This window comes from Hibiscus syriacus, unplaced genomic scaffold (assembly GCF_006381635.1).
Source record: "Hibiscus syriacus cultivar Baekdansim isolate YM2019G1 unplaced genomic scaffold, ASM638163v2 tig00111848_pilon, whole genome shotgun sequence".
NCBI classification, from domain to species: domain Eukaryota; kingdom Viridiplantae; phylum Streptophyta; class Magnoliopsida; order Malvales; family Malvaceae; genus Hibiscus; species Hibiscus syriacus.
Genome location: NW_024063201.1, coordinates 3,334,129 through 3,359,430, shown reverse-complemented (window position 1 = coordinate 3,359,430; position 25,302 = coordinate 3,334,129). Strand labels below are relative to the sequence as shown.

The window sequence follows — 25,302 nt, the reverse complement described above, 5'->3', positions numbered from 1 at the left end:
TGTGACCTTTTACGGTGTTTGTTAAAAAACGTCACTATAGATCTGACCTTTTACGGCGTTTGTTCCAAAAATGTCACTATAGATACGACCTTTTGCAGCGTTTGTTGCAAAAATGTCGCTATAAATCTAACCTTTTGCGTCGTTTGTTCCAAAAACGCCGCTTTAGATGTGACCTTTTGCGGCGTTTGTTCCAAAAAAACGATTCTATAGATATCGACCTTTTACGGTGTTTTTTCCAAAAACGCCGCTATAGATATTGACCTATTGCGACGTTTTTTTCCTAAAATGCCGCTAACTTTAGCTGTGGTGGTATGGCTGACACTTCTTGCGGTGTTTTTCCTATCGCCGCAAGTGCTTTTAGAAACGCCACTAAAACTTTGTTTTACTGTAGTGTCTCTATTATATTAGAGATTTATTTTTATGTATTTGGGAGTCAATTACCCGTGCGGAAGGGTAATAGCGCCCAAAATTGATACCTCTCAATTATATGTTGTTTAAATATTAGAATTTTAAATGCACAAATTATAAATTTAAATTACCATCCTTTCATTTCTATGAAGAAATTTGAAAAGAGTGTATTTTTTTATAAAATGTTTTACTCTAGAAACCTTTGATTCACTCGATTGTAATTAAAAAAATCACTACAAGAAATTTCGATTATTTCAACAAAATTATTTATCAATAAAAGTACTAAATTTTTCACGATATATTTATTCTGACCAATTTTATTTGTTACCATGTTTGTTAGAACAACCTTGTCATGTAAAGTATATGGCAACAAAATTGTGTCTGTTACCATTGTATAGTATTTATTGTAACAATGAAATTTTGTTACTATAATTAACTTATCATAATAAAATATTTGTCACAATCAATTAACTATTTCATCGCGAGAAGTACATTTTGTCATAACTAACTTATATTTAAACATCAAATATAAAGGGTTATTGTGATGAAAATACATAAGACAACAAAAATTAGTTTGTCGCAGTTGCTATTTCGTCACTAAATGTATGTTACATAAACAAAATATTTGTTAAAATAAAATGATTATTTTATCACAAAAAGTAAATTTCGTCACAATTAACTTAAATTATAACATCAAACAAAAAATATTTTCGTGACAAAAAGACATATTACAATAAAATTTATTTTCTCACTACTTTTATGTCGTCACTAAATATTTTTTATAACTTTTTATTGTGACTAAATAATTTTGTTACAATTTCTTATTGTGACAGAATATTATTTGTCACAACTTTTTATAATGAGAAATTAATATTTGTTATAAATTGTTATTTTGATTAAATAAATTTGTCACAAATTTTTATTTTGACAAAATATTAGGACTAAATAAATTTGACATAAAATTTTCTTTGACTAAATTTAACGTGTTATTGTTACTAAATCATTTTTTTACAATTTGTTATTGTGAAAGAATACTACTTGTCACAAATTTCTATATTGAGAAATTAATATTTGTTATAAATTATTATTTTGATTAAATAAATTTGTCACAATTTTTTATTTTGACAAAGTAAATTGGACATAAATTTTTATTTTGACTAAATTTACTATGTTATTGTACCTAAATAAATTTGTTACACTTTGTTATTGTGAAAGAATTTTATTTGTCATAATTTTTTATATTGAGGAATTAATATTTGTTACAAATTGTTATTATGACTAAATAAATTTGTCAAAATTTGTTATTTTGATAAAATATTGTGACGAAATAAATTTAACATAAATTTTTATTTTGACAAAATTTAATATGTTATTGTGACTAAATAAATTTGTTATAATTGATTATTGTGAAAAATATTATTTTTCATAACTTTTTATATTGAGAAATTAATATTTATTATAATTTGTTATTATAACTATTTAAATTTGTCATAATTTGTTATTTTGAGGAAATATTTTGACTAAATAAATTTGATATAATTTTTTATTTTAACTAAATTTAATTTGTTATTTTTTCTAAATAAATTATCATAATTTGTTGTTTTGAGGAAAATATCTTGAAAGACAATATGAAAAAGAGGATCAATGAAGGGGGTTTAAATAAAAATAACATATAAAATAAACCTTAGTGCAGATTTTTTTTTTCGGTTTACAGTTCTAAGCAAATGGGAGAACGTTTTAGAGTAAATAAACCATACCTTGCAGCATACTCGGAGAAATGCTTTCCAGGCTGCCTTTGCCTCAAAGTGTGTAGATCACCCCCGGGACAATACTCCGTGACTAGACATGAGAACCTGTCAGTTTCAAAATGTGTATACAGAGTAGTTAGAAATGGATGGTCTAACAGCTGCAGAATCTCCCTTTCTGTTTGAGCCCTACTCAACTTCTTACGACTTGCAAGGGATGCCTTGTCCATTACTTTCATCGCAAAATAACGTCCAGTACCACTCAGCTCCATTACAACCAAGACGTTTGAGCAATCTAATATGACTCATTCCTAATATTCCATCTCGAGCACGAATAGCAATGATGGCCTTCCATCTAGGATCATTTCCATTATGAGGTTTATTAGCACTTCCGGTGATGTTACTCCAGTTCCTCTCATATCTAAGGCCACTACTATCACTTGCACGACTAACACTAGTCTTTGCGCTGTCAATTGAATCTGCTCTAACACATCCCTTTGTACTCTCGCAGTTCCTATCCATGCTGAGCATGCCATCACTAGTAACTGCATCACTCCTATATGTACTAGCACAACTATTGACAATGCTCATTGCAGTCACCACCCCGGTACTGTCAATGCTGCTATGTGGACTTACATTACCACTTGGAGGCAAAGAAGCGACCCAAACATATTCCTTTTCATCTGAATATGGAGGAAGGAGAGAGTTCTCCCTATTTTGTGATGGCCGTGGAACTGAAAACGGAGAAGAGATTGCACCATGATCATTGGGTTCTTCAACAAAACCATCTGCTGGCAATGGAACAATACTTGGTTTCTTAGGTGGAACTCTAGTTGAAAGATCTTCTAGAAAAGGTCCCTTCACCGACATGCTCTTCATCAGACACCCCGGATCCGACTTATTCTGACCAATCGGTACATAAACAAGTTTTATCAGATCTGTGTCAACAGGTTCAGGAGGGTGACTAGCTCCCGAAAAAGAAATTGGTCCGCTTTCCTCCATAGAATCACTGCTGGCCTTAGAAGTAATAACATATGGCATGAATTCTTCGTGTTCAAGCAAAGAATCTTTCCCTTCACCATGAAAGACATGAGAAATAAAATTGGGATAATGGTTGATACGATTAAACTCTGGGTTTTTTTAAAAATATTTATATAATAAATATAAATAAATTTCTCTAAAAACTAGTTTCCCTCTAAAACTCAATTTCCTTTAAAATAAAATAGAAGAAAATTTCCCTCGTAAATTAATTAATTATTTTAAAAATTATTATTTAATAATATTATTAAGAGCATAGCACAATTATTTCTTTGATTCATATAATGTTAAAATAATAATAAAATATAAAATATAACAGTAGATTAAATATTAAACAAAATTAGACTTCTATTAAGAGCATAGGACGATTATTGTTAATTAAAGTATTTTTAGACATCTTTTTAAGAAAATAATAATAATAATAATAATAATAATAATAATAATAATAATAATAATAATAATAATTAAAGCATAGTCTAGAGAACATAATGAGATTCATGTAGTATTAAAATATAAAATAAATCAACAATTATAATAATATTAATAGAAATGATAAAAAATACTATATCAAATTCATGTATTAAAAACAATTTAGGGTTAAACTTATATGTGTTATAATTAATAAAAAATAATCATAATAAATTTTAAATATCTGACTACACATAATAATGTGAAATATAAATTTTATTAAATACATGATTTTTTAGCATACATATTAGTTAGGAGTGTTTATATTTAGGTACTCGTTTTTTTCAAGTATTTGAGATTTTCGAGTGCCAAAAACTCGGTCTATGTCTTAGCCAGTAATATACAGGTACCCGTAAGTCGAGTAACCACAAAACTCGGTACCAATATTTTCAGGTCATCGATACCCGATTAATATTTATTTTATTTCTTTAATTAGTTTAATTTTCAACAAAAATATACCTAAGGTTCTTGTACTTTTCCAAAAATATATTATTTAATTTAATTAATTATTATTGATTGTATTCTTCTAAATTAAATTACTTTTGATTTGTTCAATTATGCATATTGATTTATTCAAATTCTTTACTTGATTAAATTATTTACATAATTATAATTTAAAAAAGTTTCAAATTAGCTTCGTAAAAAATAAATGAAAACATTTTGATAATATATTTTTTTATTATATTTTATTTTAAAATGCCATTGAATTATATATATCGCAAAAATTTGATTTTTTTAACATTTTGTTTTTATATTAATAATTAATATATTTTTTTATTATAATCAAAATGAATAACTACAAACATATTTTTTCATAAAAACTAAAATCATTTATTAATTAAAAATAATTTTTTTGTTGTTATAATTATTCTATAACAATATCTATAAAACTTTTAATATATAACATTTTTGGCACAAAAAAATAGGGAGAAATTTTTCTAATTTTCATAATAATTAAAATATGTAACTATAAAAATAATTAATTACAAAAATTTGAATTTTATTATTTGATGTGATAATTTATTCTATAACAATAACAATAACTATAATTACGAAACTTATCAATATAACTTTTTGAAACAAAAAAATGGAGAAAAATATTTATCATAATATATGTTTTCACTATAATTAAAATTTATAACTACAAATATAATTTGTCACAAAAATGTGAATACCATTATTTTTGTGACAATGTTTATTGTAATAATTATAAACGTTTATAGTTACAAAATTTTTTACTATATGATATTTTTGGCGCAAAAAAAAATATAGAGAAAAACTTTATGACAGTATATTATGTTACTATATTACATTTTTGACACTACAAAATAGGAAGAAAATGTTCTGATAGTATAATTTTTCATAATAATTAAAATATACAAGTACAAAAAAAATTATTACATAAAAACTTGAATTTTATTATTTGATGTGATAAGTTTTCTATAACAATAACTATAAATTATAATTATAAAAATTGTCAATATAACTTTTGAAACAAAAAAGTGGAGAAAAATAAGTATGACAATATATGCTATCACTATAGTTAAAAATTATAACTACAAATATAATTTGTCATAAAAGCGTGAATATCATTATTTTTGTGGTAATGTTTTTTTTAATAATTATTAACAATTATAGTTAAAAAATTTGTCACTATATAACTTTTTTTGGGCAAAAAATATGGAGGGAAATCTTTATGACAATATATTTTGTCACTATAATTAAAACATATAACGACAAAAACTATTTTTTTACTAAAAATTTGAATCTCATTATTTATTGTGACAACTTTTTTTGTAACAATAATTATAGCCTATACTTACAAAACATGTCACTATATGATTCTATTTTTATACCAAAAATTGGAGATAATCATTTGTGACTATACATTTTGTCACTGTAATTAAAATATATAATTACAAACAAAATTTGTCACGATAAATCTAAATCTCATTATTTGCTATGACAATTTTTCTGTCATAGTTACTAAAACTTTTTACAAAATTTGTCACTATATGCTTTTAATTTGGCACCAAAAAATGGAGAGAAACATTTGTGACAAAATATTTTAATAAATTTATTTTGTCATCATATGTTACGCGTGTTTGCTAATTGTGACAAATTATTATGACAATTTTAACTTTTGTCATAATTGTATATATTTTTAAAATTTAATGCAATAATTATTTATTTTGTCACCAAAAACCTAGTAATAGTGACAAAATTAATCTTAACAAAATTAAATTTGTCATAATAGTAGAAATTTCTTGTAGTGAATGATGTTCTTTTACATAAAAAGTTAATGAAAAGTATTATGTAATCATGTTGTATATGGTTCCATTCACTCTTGATATAAAGCAAAATTGTCTTCAATTTCAGAAAAACTAAAATTAAATGAATGGTTAATGATTGCGACAATAATAAATGACATATGCATGCGAAATGGAATGTCAAATAGAATATAAAAATCTAAACAATTAAATTAACACAAGAAATCAGTTGAAATTCGTAGTGTTGTCTCTTCACTCATAGATTTTAAGGAATCACACTCCAAGTATTTTCGAGGTTTTCCCATAGATCACTCTTCAGTTGAGACATTCCCCTCATAAAAATAAATATAATTTGATTCTTATAGAACAAATAATTTAATTTTTTTATTTGATTATAAAAATGGAAATGACACTATCTTGTTAGCGTAATCATCAAAAGGACATTTCAGATATTTAGTGTAACACCCATTTCCCGTATATGCTACCGTACACAAGTCATAGGTGTCACATGACTTTTAAAAACATTTACTTATTTGTAAAACCCATAAAATTTTGTTTCGAAAATAGAACAAAAATTTTTAGTATAATAATAAATCAGTCATTGAAACATATTACAAAAAGAGACATAATTGTCCTACAATTACTTACGATTCAACCTTGGATTGATGATCTCTGCAACACTCCTTAATCTGCCAGTCTTTGCATTTACCTACGTGTGAAATCAACACACGCAAAGTATTTACTTAGTGAGGCATAATATTGTAAAGGAAACTACAATTCATACAAAAGTATATCATTACCATCGATATCTGAATTAATTTGTATATTTTATGAGAATCATTTAAAAAACATTTCAATTAAACCAAGTTTCTTTCCTACAGTCCTTGAAACTATTCTTAGCATGCCCATCATACCTATATTTTTCTATATTTTTCCTAATTATCCTTTATTTTGTCCAATGTATATCAAATGAGAATGTAAGGTACATGCACTGCACCGAAGTGTCGAAATGGTCATTCACCTTTTATGAATACCATAAGTGACACATTTTATGCCGAAATGCACCATTATACATTTAACTTTCATTAGTGGTACCTTTTATGCCGAAATGCACTGTTATGCATTTAACTTTAATTAGTGGCACCTTTTATGCCGAAATACACCATTATGTATTTAACTTTTATTAGTGGCACCTTTTATGCTAAAATGCACCGTTATGCATTTAACTTTCATTAGTGGCACCTTTTTTATGCCGAAATGCACCTTTATGCATTAACTTTTATTAGTGGCACCTTTTATGTCGAAATGCACTGTTATGCACTTAACTTTTATTAGTGGCACCTTTTATGTTGAAATACACCGTTATGCATTTATTTTAGTACCCTTGATAACCATTGAACAACATCAATATTCATCCATTCCTTTTAGAGCAGTTCGTACTCTAACAATTATTCATAATACCATTTCCATACATTATGAAAATATATCAAATAATGTAAAACATACATTAAATCAAAACATTCGAGGTTGACTCATTACGAGTCTTCCTCATCTCATTTAAATACAATAAATACACTCACCTGACATGCCTTACTAGTATGTTGTAATGATGTCGGACTATTCAGAAACTTTATCCTTGCCCTTTTTCTTACTTGACTCTGGAGCTTGGTCATGATCTACACAAGCATCCATTAAGTACACATACCATACAAATGTTAATATATTCTCTAACATTTATACTTTAATAAATACTCAAAAGTACTATTATTTTCAATTTCTATTACAAATGCATCCTATCTTACAATTCCCAGCTCAATAGTATCGGTACCCTTCTTATGGTATCGATACTTCTATTCTATGGTACCGATACTCCCTTTCAGTATCGATACCATTTCTGCATTCTTAAATCCATTGTATCGATACATTCCTCTTAGTATCGATACCCAGAGCAGTATCGATACTCATTGCATCAGTATCAATATTGTTCGTCCTATTTCCCAAATTTTAATCCTATAGTATCGATATTGTTCTTCCAGTACCGATACCCTTACCCAGATTTTCCATTTTTTAGCTCGATATTTACCCAAATTTCATTTAAATATATTACTTTTACCTCAAACAATACCCTTAAACTTAACATCACTTAACCCAACTAGCTTTCCTCCATTTAGCTTCTTATAACATCTAAATTCTCCAAAGAACATCCCAAATCAAGAATCATACCACTTTTTCATACATGTTTTTAATCACATCCAATGCTTTTAATCTCTCTTTTACTTATTTGACAAGTCAAATTTACTTGTAAACCTCAATAAAAACTCATATTCCCACATATCATTCAAAAACCCATTTTCTTCAATCTCAAATAATTTACTACTCACTTAGTTTTAGTCTTCCTTGAACCTTCCTTAAACCTCTATAACACTCAAGGTTTCAAAACCAACCATTAAACTAAAGGAAAAACCAACTTGGAGAAAACTCACTTTTGGCTATGGAGAGAACGGGCACACAGGGAGAATGAGAAGAGAAGATAACTTAGCTTCTTTTTCAACTTTCCCATTTTCCTCTTTTTAAATACCCTATTTAAAATAATTTTAAATATATCCCTCCTCTAAAAGACCAAAATATCTCTTTCATTCTTCCATTCTTACTAATTGGTCTTACACACAATTTCTGAATCATTTCTTATACTTTACTATTTATTCAATTTAATCCCCCAAATTTTAATTTCTTTTAATTTATTCACTGACTTGATAGTTAGGGTTTTATAATTCTCCCCTTAAGAAAATTCATCCTCGAATTTAAAGAAGTACCTAATACGAAAAGGTGTGGAAACAGTTTCCTCAGGTCCTCCTCTCTTTCCCAAGTAGTTTCTTCTACCTTATGGTTTTGCCAAAGTACTTGAACTAGAGGAATTTTCTTGTTATGTAGTTCTTTGCTTTCTCGAGCCAAGATTCACACTGGTTCTTCCTCGTAAGTCAGATTTGGTCGGATCTCTATTTCCTCTGGTGTGATAATATGGGATGGATCTGATCGGTACCTTCTAAGCATCATCACATGAAAACATTATGGTTCTTGTCCATATCAGGAGGCAAAGCTAATTGATATGCCACTGGTCTGACCCTTTTCAAAATTTAATAAGGTCTAATGAATCTCGGGCTGAGTTTTCCTTTGTGCCCAAACCTCAATATTTTCTTCCAAGTTGACACTTTAAGAAATACCTTGTCTCACACTTGAAATTCAATTTCGTTTATTTTCAAATTAGCATAAGTATTTTGTCGATCAGAGGCTATCTTTAGATTATCCTGCATAACTATCACTTTATGTTCCATTTCTTTCATCAAATCCAGGACAACTAGGTCTCGATCTTTTAGTTCAAACCAACTTAATGGTGTTCGACACTTCCTCCCATACAAATCTTCATATGGACCATCTTAATACTCGATTGGTAACTATTATTATAATCAAATTCTGCTAAAGGTAACTACCTTTCTCATGATCCTTTGAACTCAATCACACATGATCTTAACATATCCTTCAATACCTGAATAGTTTGTTATGACTGCCATATGTTTGTGGATGAAAAGTTGTGTTGAAATTCAATCGTGTACCCAATGCTCATGTAAAGACTTCCATAATCTTGAAGTAAACCTTGGGTCTCGATTAGACACTATCGATATAGGAACTCCATGCAACCGAACTATCTCTTTTATATATAATTCCATTTATTTATCCATCGAGTAATGTACCAAACTAGAATAAAGTGAGTTATCTTGGTCAATCTGTCCAAAATTACCCATATCAAGTCCTTTTTACCTGGTGTCAAAGGTAGCCCCGAAACAAAATTCATTATTAATCATTCCCACTTCCACGCATGAATGAATATCGGTTTTAGCAATCTGGAAGGTACTTGATGTTCAACTTTCACTTGCTGACATGTCAAACATTTTGCAACAAACTCCGATATAACTCTTTTCATGCCAGACCACCAATAACAACTCTTTAAATTCTGATACATCTTATTCCCGCCTGGATGCATCCTCAAAGGATTATAGTGTGCCTGGAAAAGAATATATTTCTTTAGTTCATCATTATTGGGAATGCAAAGTCTTCCATGATAATATAAACATCCATCGACCCTCATTTCGAAGTCTTCAACCTCTTTTTTTTCTACTTGCACTATTCTCGACAAGCATTTCTCATCTCAACTTTGTCGCTCTTTTACCTAATCCAAAAGCATCAACTTTAACTTAAGTTCAAAATCAAGGATCCATCTTCCTTTAAAGATATACGTGCATCCAAAGCCCGTAGAGCTGCAAAAGTCTTTCGACTAAGTGCATCAGCTACCATATTAGCTTTTTTTGTATGATAATCGATGATCAAATCATAATCTTTTAAATGCTCAATCTATCTTCTCTACCTCAAATTCAGTTCTTTTTGAGTCAATAAATACTTTAGACTCTTGTGATATGTATATATTTGGTATCGCTCATCGTACAGATAATGACACTAAATTATTAAAGCAAACATCACCGCTGTCAATTCCAAATCATGTGTCGGGTAATTTATCTCATGAGTTTTCAACTTTCTTGAGGCGTAAGCCAAAACTTTTCCATCTTTCATAATCACACATCCAAACCAATTGTGCAATGTATCACTAAAGACTACATAGTCTTTGCCCGACTCAGGTTGTACGAGCACTAGGGCCTCTGTTACGATTCTCTTTAACATTTCAAAACTTTCTTGTCATTTCTCTAACGAAACAAAAGGCACATCATTCTGTAACAACTTAGTTAGCGGTGAAACTAACATTGAAAAGTTCTTCACGAGCTATCTATAATAACTAGCAAGCCCCCAAGAAACTCCAAACTTTTGAAACATTTTTTGGGGGTTTCCAATCTACTATAGCTTGAATCTTTTTGGGATCTACTCTTATGCCTTCTGCAAAGACTATATGACCAAAGAAAGTAATCTTAGCTAACCAAAATTTGTACTTGGAAAATTTGGCATACAACTTCTTATCTTGAAGTGTCTGAAGAACCACTCGAAAATGAGCATTATGCTCATTTCTTGACTTGGAATATACCAAAAATATCATCTATAAAGACCACCACGAATTGATCCAAGTAAGGTTGGAATACTCGGTTCATCAAGTCCATAAATGCTACAGGAGCATTAGTTAATCCAAATGGCATCACTACAAATTCGTAGTGTCCATACCGAGTCGAAAAAGTTTTCTTTGAAATATCATCCTATTTTATTTTTAATTGGTGGTACCCCGACCTTAGGTTTATCTTAGAGAACACTGCTATGCCTTTCAATTGATCAAACATATCATCAATCCTCGAAAGAGGATACTTATTCTTTATGGTTACTTTATTTAAATGACGGTAGTCGATGCATAATCACATCCTATCCTTCTTTTTAACAAACAGCACAGGTGTTCCCCAAAGAGAAACACTGGGTCTGACAAATCCCTTATCGAGTAACTCTTGTAATTGGGATTTTAATTCTCATAACTCTATTGGAGCCATTTTATATGGATCCATAGAAATAGGTTCGGTACTCGGGTAAACCTCAATCTTGAATTTTACTTCACGGTCTGGAGGTAAACCCGGTAACTATTCTAGAAAAAATTTAGAAACTCCCTAACTGTTAGAATATCATCTACTCTCACTTCTGATACTCGAGTGTCTATCACATTATCTACAAAAGATATGCATACCTTTGACATCATTTTCTTTACAGTCATGGCTGATATCACATTGGATGGTGATTTCACTTTTTCATCAATCACTACTAATTTGGAACCTTCCGCATCCTTAAAAAATAATTGCTTCTTGCGATAATCAACCCATCTATGATGTGGACACAACCAATCCATTCCCAAAAGATAACAAACTCCTCGAAAGGAAACTTCATTACGTTTTCTTGAAACACAATCCCTTGAATATTTATAGGGTATCCGAGTTACTCTCACACTGTGATCCATATGGTTTACCGCTATCATCTTACTAACAATTGATTCTAAAGGAATTCCTCTAACTCTAACAAACTTTGTACTATTGTATGAGTATGTAGAACAAGGTTAAACTAAAACAAGCACAGATTCATCAAAAATATGGAATGTACCTGTTAAGATCCTTGGAGCATCCCGATCCTCATTGGTCTTAATGTTGTAAATTATGGAAAATCCCTGAGTTTCTTATCATGGCATTGATTTAGATTTTCCTCTGGACCTACTTCTTCATCTGTTTCTATTAGAAGCTACCATAGATCTTTCAGATTGCACTAAATTATCCCCTGATTTCTTAGGACAGTTTCGGGCAAAGTGACAAATCTCACTACAATGGAAATAAACTCCACTGAGAAATCTGCATATTTCACAATGCAATTTACCACATGTCCGGCATTGAGTTCTCTTTCCAAATGCTCTACCTGAGCTAAAAGATAAAGACTAGGATTGTTTAGTTTTCTATGAAGTTGCAGCAGAACTATCTCTATCGATATATCGGGAACTCGAGCCATTGTCTCTCTTAGTATGATGGGGATTTGAAGGCGTTCCAACCCTTTCCCCGTCTGCATACTCTACTCAGCTACTAGGGTATCCTCTTGAGCTCTTTCAATAAACTTGGCTTAGTTTATGACTTCTTACAAACTAGGCAAGTTCAAATACAACATCATCTCTTTCAATTTTGGTCTCAATCCTTCAATGAACCAATCATGTTGAGCCTTGTTATTGGGAACTACCTCAGTAGCAAAACAACTCAGCTTATTGTATTTCGTCTCGTACTCATGTACTGCTCGATCATTTTTTTTCAAATTAAGGAACTTTAGCATCATCGCCCTTATAAACTGCTCACCAACATACTTGTTCTTAAATTCCTCTAGGAACAACTGCCATGTCACTTTCTCAATTGGTGAATACATCGTAGTATTTGACTACCATACTCGAGATGACCCCCAAAGTAAAGATATGACTTCACCCAGATTTTTTGACTCCGACCAGTGAAGACTTTCAAGCATTACCATAACATCATTTAGCCATAAGTCATTCTCCATATGACCCTCATCCTCTTTTCCCCAGAATTCTGGAGCTCCCAAACTCTTCATCTCTTTTGGGATCAACATCCTCGGTGTTGAAGGAGCAGGGGGAGGCGGAGGAGGTTAGAACTGAGTCAAGATGACATCGAGAGCTTTCATAAAAGCTCCAAACTTTGGCACGAGCATACCCTGATGTGCCGATGTGCTTGCATTCTTGGATGGAATCGGATACTTGCTATTCTCCTCGTAGCTTTCACTACCCGATCCTTCTCTATTTTCTCATTTTGCAGCTCTTCGTGAGTTTGAAGATTTTGACATCTTCTAGGACATAAAAGTTAGTAAGGAGTGTCATCAATCAAACTCTTAATGGCATGTAATATCTTTTTCTAAATTCAAATAAACCCGATTTTGGCTGAGAATCGGCTAAACCTGTAGCTATTACACCAATAAATGTAACACACATTTCCATATACGCATCCGTACACAAGTCATAGGTGTCACATGACTTTTAAAAACATTTACCTATTTGTAAAACCCATAAAATTTTGTTTTGAAAATAAAACAAAACATTTTAGTACAGTAATAAATCATTCGTTGAAACATATTACAAAAATTGTAAATTTAATACATTCCAGAGCATTTTCTTAAGTTCATATACATGCCATCTAATTATCAAAAAGACACATAATTGTCATACAGTTTCTGATGAGTCAACCTTGGATTGATGATCTCTGCAGCACTCCTTACTCTGCTTGTCTTTGCTTTTACCTAAGCGTGAAATCAAGACACACTAAGTATTTACTTAGTGAGGCATAATATTATAAAGGAAACTACTATTCATACACAAGTATATCATGACCATTAATATATGAATTAATTTGTATATTTCATGCGAATCATTTAAAAACCATTTCAGTTAAACCAAGTTTCTTTCATATAGACCTTGAAACTATTCTTGGTTTGCCCAGCATACCTATCGTTTTGTATATTTTTCCCAATTATCATTTATTTTGCCCAATGTATGTCAAATGAGAACATAAGGTACATGCACTGCATCGAAGTGCCCAAATGGTCATTCACCGTTTTTGAATACCATGAGTGGCACCTTTTATGCCGAAATGCACCGTTATGCATTTAACTTTCATTAGTTGCACCTTTTATGCCGAAATGCACTGTTTTACATTTAACTTTCATTAGTGGCACCTTTTATGCCGAAATACACCGTTATGCATTTAACTTTCATTAGTGGCACCGTTTATGTCGAAATGCACCACTATGCATTTAATTTTTATTAGTGGAACCTTTTATGCTAAAATACATCGTTATACATTTAACTTTTATTATTGGCAACTTTTATGCTGGAATGCACTGCTATGCATTTATTTTAGCACTCTCGATAACCATTGAACAACATCAATATTCATCCATTCATTTAATAGTAGTTCATACTCTAAAACTTATTTATAATATCATTTCCATACACATTATGAAAATATATCAAATAATGTAAAACATATATTAAATGAAACATTCGAGGTTGACTCATTGTAAGTCTTTCTCATCTCATATAAATACAATAAATAAACTCACCTGATATGCCTCACAAGTATGTTGTAATGATGTCCGATTATTCGGAAACTTTATCCTTGCCATTTTTCTTACTTTACTCTAGAGCTTGGTCATGATCTACACAAGCATCCAATAAGTACACGTACCATACAACTGTTAGTATATTCCCTAACATTTATACTTTAATAATACTAAAAAATATTATTATTTTCAATTTCTATTACAAATTCATCCTATCTTACAATTACCGGCTTAATAGTATCGGTACCTCTCATGGTATCGATTCTTCTATACTATGGTACCGATACTCCCTTTCAATATCGATGCCATCTCTACATTCTAGAATCCATTGTATCGATATCATCCTTTTAGGGTCGATACCTATAGTAGTATCGATACTCATTGCATCAGTATCGATATTGTTCATCCTATTTCCCCAATTTTAAACCTATAGTATAGGTATTGTTCTTCTAGTACCGATACCCTTACCTAGATTTTCCATTTTTCAGCTCAATTTTTACCGAAATTTCGTTTAAATCTATTACTTTTACCTCAAACAATACCCTTAAACTTAACATCATTTAACCCAACTAACTTTCCTCCATTTAGCTTCTTATAACATCTAAATTCTCCAAAGAACATCCTAGACAAAGAATCATACCACTTTTTCATACATGTTTTTAATCACATCCAATGCTTCTAATCTCTCTTTTACTTCTTTTACAAGTAAAATTTGCTTGTAAACCTCATTAAAAACTCATATTTCAACATATCATTCAAAAACCCATTTTCTTCAATCTCAAATAATTTACTACTCACTTAGTTTTAATCATCCTGAAACCTTTCTTAAACCTATATAACACTCAAGGTTTTAAAACCAGCCATTAAACAAAAGGAAAAATAAACTTAGTGGAAACTCACCTTTGGCTATGGAGAGAACGAGCACATGGGGAGAAGGAGAAGAGAAGATAACTTAGTTTCGTTTTCAACTTTCCCCTTTTTCCTCTTCTTAAATACCTTATTTAAAATAATTTTAAATCCATCTCTCCTCTAAAAGACCAAAATGTCCCTTTCATTCTTTTATTCTTACTAATTGGTCTTACACACAAATTCTAAATCATTTCTTATACTTTACCATTTATTCAATTTAATCCCCCAAATTTCAAATTCTTTCAATTTAGTCACTGACCCGATATTCGCGGTATTACATTTGGAGGTGTTTCACATATTAATCTTACAAAATATGGCATTGCCTTGATTTAAAATGACTAATAATATATTCACTACTTAAGAATATTTACATATGCATAACAAGCGTAATAAAAATAAATACACTTTGTACTATATACATGTATATTCAATACTATATTATATAAATTTAATGCATAGTACAAAAATATATTTTAAATAATTCCAATAATATAAATATATACATATTTTTAGGACGCGTGGATTGTAATGAACAATTGAGAAACAATGTGTCCAATTAATAAAAAAAACAATAAACATTAACCAAAGAATTAATTAGTATAATGAAAAATAACAGGGGATAAGTGTGTAATAAATCCCTAAAATCTCACATATTAAAATAAAAGGTGGTCACCAAATCAAATATGGGGTTAAACTTGGAGTCAAAAGCATAAACTACACATGTGTCTTTCATAAGCAAAAATAGATGACCAAAATGAAAATTTTAAAAATTAACAAGAAATATCATAATATTCACATAAATATTTCAACAAACAAAGGTCTAGGGTCTAAAGTTCTTTACCTTATGTTTGTGTTCTTAGTTACATCTTCACCAAGCATTGGATTAGACATGCGTATGACACTTTCATTCCCCTCACAAGACCGAATATGACTTAATCAATGGTGAAAGGTTTCACATCCAATAATATCAAGTTGGAGAAGCTCCCGAAGGTGATGTTGAGCATTTTGATCATAGAATTGTTGCTCCTCATCCATGTCCTCATGTCACTTTGGATTTGTTTTACGACTACGTGGTCGATAGATTCGATGATTTCATTCACTGCTTTGATGCCATGAATGCTTATCTTCACATTTTGGAGGCTCGTTTCTCGGATCCTTATCTTCCTCCCAGTCATTCTTCTCATCTGGATGATGATGAGTAGGATTGATCATCTTCTAATTTAATATTTCATGATATATTTAGTATCCTTGGATGTTTTCAAATACTATTACATTTGGATTTTTAGGATTTCATATTTCAGATATTTTGGTTATTTTTGCATATGTTTTTCATATGAAATTTTTATGGATATCTATGTAGGATATTTATTTTGTATATTTGGCTTATCATATGTTGGATTATTATCTTGGCTTATTATGCTCTAATATTATCTTCTCTTTTGTAGCTAAATGATTTTGATCTAACAAAAAGGGGAGAAAAATATCAAAAACACTTTTGATTAAATTTTCTTTTTTTTTATACGAATTTTGATTAAATATTTATAGCCATAGATTCTTTTTCAACGGGGGAGTTAAATAAAAATTCATTTTTTTAATGATATATAATTTGAAAATTTTATGACAAATTTATTATCAAGAAATATTTCGCAATTATATCAAAATGGGGGAGAATGATAAACATAAATGATTTTGTTATAACAATATATATATATATATATATATATATATAATAATTTTTGTAAAATTAATTTCAAGTCCTTAAATTTTTTCCATTGTTTACAATAAGTTTTCTATGTTCAAATTATGTAAAAAATATCATTAAAACACTTTAGAACAATTTTAAAACTCATGTTATTCTCAAAATGTTAAAAATCATTATTTTAAATAAGCTTTGGCCAAGAGTGTCGAAACATGCAAAGACAATAGAGTTTTCATCTTTAAAAAATATTTATATTCAAGAAGGTTCAAATTTCTTTTCATCTTTTCATTTGTCACTTGTTAATTCCATTTTCCTAATCTCATATTTTCTTTGCTTTTTCTCGTAGCCACCTTATTTTCTATAGACTTCTACCTTTCTTAACCATTTTTTTCCAGATGAGTCCATTAGATTCCTTGTCAATCCTTGATGAAGTTCTAATTAGGACATTAAAAAAAATAAAGAGTGGTAAAAATAAAGAGAGAACATAAAGGGTAAAAGCCATCCTGAGTGAAACACAAATGGAGTGATCGTTTTTCTTTAGAGTGTATTGGTGAGGGTATTTTTTTGTGAGGCTCATTATTTATTTTATTACTAATCATGTCTTACCATTCTAGATACAATTATCAAATTTTAGGAGAAGATGAGGTAAAAAATGATGATGTTGAATATAATCTACAAATACAAGCGATGGTTCCTTAAATGACTAGAATGTTGAGGAAAAATTGGAGCCAATCCATGAAAGGATAGATCGCATCAAAGATAAACGAATTCAAAGGACGTAAGGGAAAGATCAAGGAGACGATGCCTGCCAAGGAGAATTCGAGGGTGAAGAAATTAAAGGACCAAAAGTAGAACACGCTTCACAACAAGGAAATCAAGGCGTGACATGCCAAAGGTTTCAGCCATGAGTGGATGACAACCTTAGTAAAATCAAGATTTTCTTTCCAACTTTTCAAGGCAAGATGAATCCTGAGGCTTACGTAGCATTGGAAAAAAAGGTTGAACACAACTTTGAGTGTCACAACTATTCTAAACTTAAGAAGGTAAAACTCGTTACTGTTGAGTTCTTAGATTATGCACTAATTTGGCGGGATTAGTTTACTTCTAGTAAGAGATGCAATGGTGAGAACCCTATCTCTACATGAAATAAAATGAAATTGGTGATGCATAACCAACCCACTACCAACGTGAGTTGTTTAATAGACTTCAAAACCACAAACAAGGAAACCAGAGTGTTGAATACTACTACAAAAAGATGGAGGTGGTCATGATTCTTGGTAACATAGACGAGGATAAAGATGGAGGTAGGATCAGCTGACTTCTAGTAAGAGACGCAATGGTGAGCACCATATCTCTACATTGAATGAAATAAAACCAATGATGCAGAATCGATTCATTCCAACCCACTATCAACATGAGTTATTCAATAGGCTTCAAAACATTAAACAAGGAAACTGAAGTGTTAAATACTATTACAAATAGATGGAGGTGGTCATGATTAGTGCTAACATTATGGAGGATAGAGAAACAACAATTGTAAGATTCCTAGCATGTATTAATCCAAACATTGCAAACATGTTAGAGATAGTGCATATGGCTACAAAGGTGGAGAAGCAACTCAATACAAAAGGAGCCACACATTCCTACGGGAGTGAAACATCAAAATGGGGGAAAAGTTTTTATAAAAATAGTTTTCTCCATTTTCATCCAATAAAAGAGGCATACCATCCAAAGCTAATAAACTCATTGTCGAGACCAACAAGGGTAAGAGTTTGGCCATTCCCATTTGACCCTGTGATGTACAATGCTTCAAGTACTTGGGGCGAGGACACATTGTTAACCAATGCCGAAACTGTAGAATTATGTTCCTTCAATGTGATGTGCAGACCAAGATGGATCAAGAGGATGATAAAAATGATGACACTTCAATCCAAGAAGAAGAAGAGTTGTAGCATGCCATTGAATGCGAGGTTCTTATTGTCAAAAAGAGTATTGGCGTGTAATCAATTGAAGGAGATAAACAACACGAAAATATATTCCATACTCGTTGTCACATTAGTGGAAAGGTATGCTTTGTCATTATTGATGGAAGAAGTTGTACTAATGTTGCTAGTACTTTTATGGAACTCAAATTTATCAAGCAAGTTCTCATTCATTTTTACATTAGAAAGTATAAAGATGAGGTGTTATGTGATGTCATACCGATACACATTAGTATTCTACTACTTTAAAGACCATAGCAATTTGATAGGTGTGTGATTCATTACGAATATACAAGATGATATACTTTCATTCACAAAGCAAAGAAGAACACCTTAGCCCCACTTTCACTAAATCAAATCATAAAGATCAAGTCCAAATGAGAGAGAGTTCGAAAAAGCCAAAGTGAGAGAGATCAAAACTTAGGGAAAAGTAAAGGGCAAATCGGCAAACTAAGATTTTATTGGTTCATATTTGACTTATGGGAGATGATAAGGTTGAGGTGTCTTATTTTGGAAGATGGTAAGGGTTAGGTGTCTTGGTTTAATGCTAATTATGATGTTTCATTAAGGGTAAATTGCTATTTTCCTAGTTTAATGAATTTAATATTCATTAAAGGTAAATTTAAGGTAAATTTATCATGAAATATATCAAAATTTCATGCCAAAGTTGTTAATATTTCTCTCCATTGCCATGAGCTATACCAAGGTAAGGGAAAATATTTGTTTTCCATTTGTAAGCCATTTCCTTTGGATTTAAAGTTATGGTGTTAAATAGGAAAGTGATCTAGTCGAAAAACGGTATCTTTTGGTACCAATTATGCTTACTCAACTTGCTTAATTTTAAAGATCCCAAATATAATGATTTATGTTCATGTTAGGGTTCATGAAATTGATGATGAATTTTGATGTTTTTGATGTTGTAGATTCATTTTCAAGCATGAATTATGATTAAAACATGTTCAAACTTCCTAGACATGATTCTATAAATTTCGGTCAAATTAAGAAATTATAGAACTTGGTGGTTTGATGAGGGTTGATTAGGGATTTGATTGTAGAGATGTTGTAAGGTTGATTGGAAGTTGATTTCATGCTTGAATTGAATCAAAATTGAGCAAAATCATGAAAACTTAGTTTATAAGTTTAAAGTATTCGGCCATGGGTTATTTGAGTGAGAAAAATTGTGTAAAATTATATAAGGGCTGGAAATGATGTATGAAGTATTCTAAAAGCCTTAGAAAAATTTGGGACCATTCTATAATTTTTGAAAAGTTAAGGGACCATTTTAACAATTTTGGAAAAGTTGTGAATGGTTGTATAATTATTTAATAATTGATGTACTATGCTAGAAATTACTATTTTGGAATTGAAATGAGTGTTTATATGTGAAATATGACCATTTTGGAAGTTTGAGAAGATTGGTGATTTAAGTACAATATTCGCATAGTTGGGGTACTTAAATGTAAATATACCTTTGTAAAAGCATTTGAATGGTAATAATTTCAATGCTGGAAATTTGGTATTAAGAATCTAAGTGACAAAATGGTGAAGGATCATTTTGTGTAAATAGGAAAAGTTGGTGCTAATGTTAAAATGAAATTATTAAGTGTTAAGTATTTTGGTAGAAAATGAGTTTCAAGTATATTATGGATTTTGATTTGGAGATGTGTTATGTGAGTACAATACTAACATAAGTATTGTTATGAATTTGTGATTTTATAAAGATCGTGATTGAATTGTGATTGAAGCAAATCAATTATAAAGAGTTATTGTGGACCGTATTGAGGCACATATTTTGGATACACAAAGTGTTGAGGTGAGTGCAATACATGCATGACAAGGTACATAGATGTTTTATATATTGTTTACATAGATGTTTTATACATCGTTTACATAGATGTTTTGTACATCATCAGGAAGACTTGCGATAAGTCGACCTTGTTTTATCAACATGAGAATTTGACATGGATGTTATTTTTGGTATGAACTGCCCTAATGTTTATGCATGGTTATACATTTCCATGGATGATTTAAATTATGACTATATGCCCAAGTATGTTATTGAGGTTCAGTGGTATTAATGGCATGCCATAGAGTCTAGTAGTTGCTGAATTAAGTAGTACTATAGTGTCAAATAAGATACATAGTACAAGTCAGGTGGGTAAAACCCGACCTCAGCACTACGGTGCATTATTAGGTGAGCAATGCTCGACCTCAGCATTTTTGTGCAATATTTGACTCTTATACCAGGTTCCTCATGTATTGAGAATTGTGGACAATAGTTGTTGACAAAAATGATTTTATTTATATTATGTTGTTTTGATTTTGGCATTTAAAAGTGATATTAAATTTCAGGCATGATTTGTATTGCATTGTTTATTGTTTTAAATTGCCTCGCTACGTATATACTTAGCGTGTGATGATTTTCACGCCTATGTAAAAAGACAGTAGTAAAGTAAAGAGTCAGAGTGACATCAAGTATCGAGGAGTATATTTCCATATCTGTAAGACATCCTATGATGTGATTTTGACTTAGTTAGTGGCATGTACTTATAAATGTCCCAGTTGCTCTGTTGAACTATTTGGGAACTGGTTTGTAATAACTAAACTAAAATGTATTACTCTATTTTCAGTATGGATAGAAAAAATATATACTAATATATGTTTTAAATAGTATGTGATAGTTTGATGTGATATGATATTTTATATTATCAATTATCTTTTTAAGAAAATAAATTTTAAATCAGTTTTGAATTGAAAAATATTTTAAGAAATTCAGGTGACATCTATAATCCGTATAGGTATAATTATAAGGTTTTAGATGTTACTTGTATTGGTATTAGAGCTTTAGGTTTAGCCGTTTCTGGACATGAAATGAGTAAAAAATTTTGTTAAGAATGTACACATGCCACTAGGATATCAAAAGTTTACTGATGGTTATATACATACTTTGATGATGCTCATTAGTAAGTAAAGTTACTCTTTACTAATATAAGATGATTTTGACTATGTTCAGATGTCAAATCATCAAGAATCGAGTAAGGCAGGCAAGCATGTTACTCCTACACAGAGTGGGAGTAATGAGGTGAACCAGATTCCACCTAATGCTTAGCCGAGTATACAACCAACTAATCTGAATCAATAGGATATGCATGTTCATGATCGGGGGTTCTTCTTACAAGCCTTGTACAACATTATTAATCATGGAACCCCAGTGTCAATTCCAAAAAAGATTGTTTTTAAAAGATGCAAAGGGTTTAGAGATAATATTTGTTAGAGAAAGGGTAAATCCTTTATCCAATGTAATTTCTGCTTTTATTCCTAGGAAATTGTTGTTATAAGGGTATCAAGCAATTTTAGCAAATGTGGTGGATACAAAAGATACTGAAGTTAAGTTGGAAGACATTTAAACTAAACGGGAGTATCCAGAGGTGTTTCCAGATGAGCTATCTGGATTACCTCTAGATAGAGAGATGGAGTTTGGGATTGATGTATTTCCAAGTACAACGCCTATTTCGATGGTTCCTTAACAAATGGAACCGACAGAACTAAGGGAATTAAAGGCCCAATTAGATGAGTTGCTAGATAGAGGATTCATAAGACCGAGTATTTCACCATGGGGGTGCACCGGTGTTGTTCATGAAAAAGAAAGATGGATCAATGTGTTTGTGCATAGATTATCGACAGTTGAACAAGGTGACTATCAAGAACAAGTATCCTCTTCCGAGGATTGATGACTTGTTTGATCAGCTTAAGGGAGCAGTAGTTTTCTCTAAGATTGATATTCGATCAAGATATCACCAATTAAAGAATAAAGAGGAAGATATTCCAAAGATAACTTTCAAAACATGGTATGGACACTATGAGTTCGTAGTAATGCCGTTTGGTTTGACAAATGCTCCGGCAGCATTCATGGATTTGATGAATCGAGTATTTCAACCTTACTTGGATCAGTTTGTGGTGGTCTTTATTGATGACATTTTGGTATAGTCGAAGAAAAAGATAGAACATGATGTTCATCTTTGTACAGTGCTCAAGATACTTAGGGATAAAAAGTTATATGCCAAACTGTCAAAGTGTGAGTTTTGGCTGTCAGAAGTTGTTTTTCTTGGTCATGTTGTCTTGGCAGAAGACATAAGAGTGGATCTAAAGAAAGTTCAAGCAATAGTGGAGTGGAAACCTTCAAAGAATGTTACAGAGGTCTGAAGTTTTTTGGGACTTGCTGGTTATTATCAAAGGTTTGTGAAAAACTTTTCGATGATTGCCTCTCCTTTGACCAAGATTTTGAGGAAGGATATTTCATTTTCTTTGATTGAGAAATGTCAAGAGAGTTTTGAAACTCTGAAGAAGATTTTAACTGATGCACCATTGCTGGTACAAACGAAATCTGAAAAAGAGTATGTGGTGTATAGTGATGCATCTCATAATGGTTTGGGTTGTGTACTTATGCAAGAAGGTAAGGTGGTAGCCTATGCTTCTCGAAAATTAAAGACGCACGAGAGGAATAATCTTGAGTTAGCAGCAGTAGTTTTTGCTCTAAAGATTTGGCGTCATTATTTGTATGGTGAGTGATGCCACATCTACCTAGATCATAAGAGATTGAAGTATCTGTTGACTCAAAAAAGAGCTAAACTTGACACAAAGAAGATGGATAGAACTTTTAAAGGATTATGATCTGATTATTGATTATCATCTCGGGAAAGAAAATGTAGTAGCAGATGCACTTAGTCGGAAAACTTTTGCAGCTTTACGAGCTATGGATGTGCGATTAGTGTTGAAAGAAAATGGCGCACTATTATCTGAGTTAAAAATAAAGCCAATGATTATAGATCAGATAATATAGGTACAAAGGAAAAATAAAAAAATGCTTGGAAAGGATTTCACTGGTCGAAAAAAGTTGTTTGTATTACCGAGGAAGAATTTGCATTTCACGAGATGATGAGTTAAAGAAAAATATTCTTTCTGAAGAACGTTTTAGTCCACTGACTATGCATCCAACAAGATGTATCAGGATGTAAAGAGTCGATTTTGGTGGCCTTGTATGAAAAGAGCCATTTCTGAGTTTGTTGCTACATGTCTGATGTGTCAACAAGTGAAAGCTGAACAACAATTGCCTTCGGGATTATTACAACCCATTTATATTCCAGAGTGGAAGTGGGAGAGAGTCACTATGGATTTTGTTACATGGCTACCTTTAACATCAAATAAGAAGGATTCCATTTGGGTGATAGTTGACCGGTTAACTAAATCGACATATTTCATTCCGGTGCAAATGGATTACGCTTTGGATAAATATGTAGAGTTGTATATCAAGGAGATAGTTCGGCTACATGGAGTTCCAGTATCAATCATATCCGACAGGGATCCAAGGTTCACTTCAATATTTTGGAATTCTTTGCATAAAGCTTTGGGTACTCGATTGAATTTCAGCACTACATTTCATCCACAGACGGATGATCAATCAGAGCGTATTATTTAGATATTGGAGGATATACTGAGAGCATGCGTGATTAAGTTCAAGGGATCATGGGAAAAGTATTTTCCTTTAGCAAATTTTGCCTACAACAACAACAACTATCAAACGAGTATCAAGATAGCTCCGTATGAAGCTTTATATGGGAGAAAATGTTGAACGCCATTGAATTGGTTCGAGTTAAAGATCAAAATATTGTTGGCCCAGATTTTTTAAATAGGTTAAAGATAATTCAAGATAATCTCAAGATGGCATCTGATCGGTCGAAGTCATATACAGACTTTAAGCGAAAGGAGATTGAATTTATGGAAGGCGATAAAGTTTTTCTTAAAGTATCGCCTTAGAAAATGATTTTGCGTTTTGGATGCAAAGGAAAACTAATTCCAAGATTCATTAGACCTTATGAGATCTTAAAGCGCATCGGACCAGTGGCTTATCAATTAGCATTACCTCCGGAGTTGGACAAAGTACACAATGTTTTTCATGTGTCGATTCTTAGAAAGTATCGATCAGATCCTTCACATGTTATTGCATCATAGGAAATTGAGATTCGACCAGTTTTGACTTATGAAAAAGAACCAATTTGGATATTGGCTCGAGAAATCAAAGAACTACGTATCAAGAAGATTCCACTAGTTAAAGTACTTTGGCAAAATCATAAAGTCGAGGATGCTACTTG

At 31.1% G+C, this 25,302-nt stretch overlaps 1 pseudogene; it reads right to left on the bottom strand.

Annotated features, from left to right (window-relative positions):
• Window positions 1-2,116: 2,116 nt before the first annotated feature.
• Window positions 2,117-25,302, bottom strand: part of LOC120172292 — a 65,460-nt pseudogene continuing 42,274 nt past the window's right edge.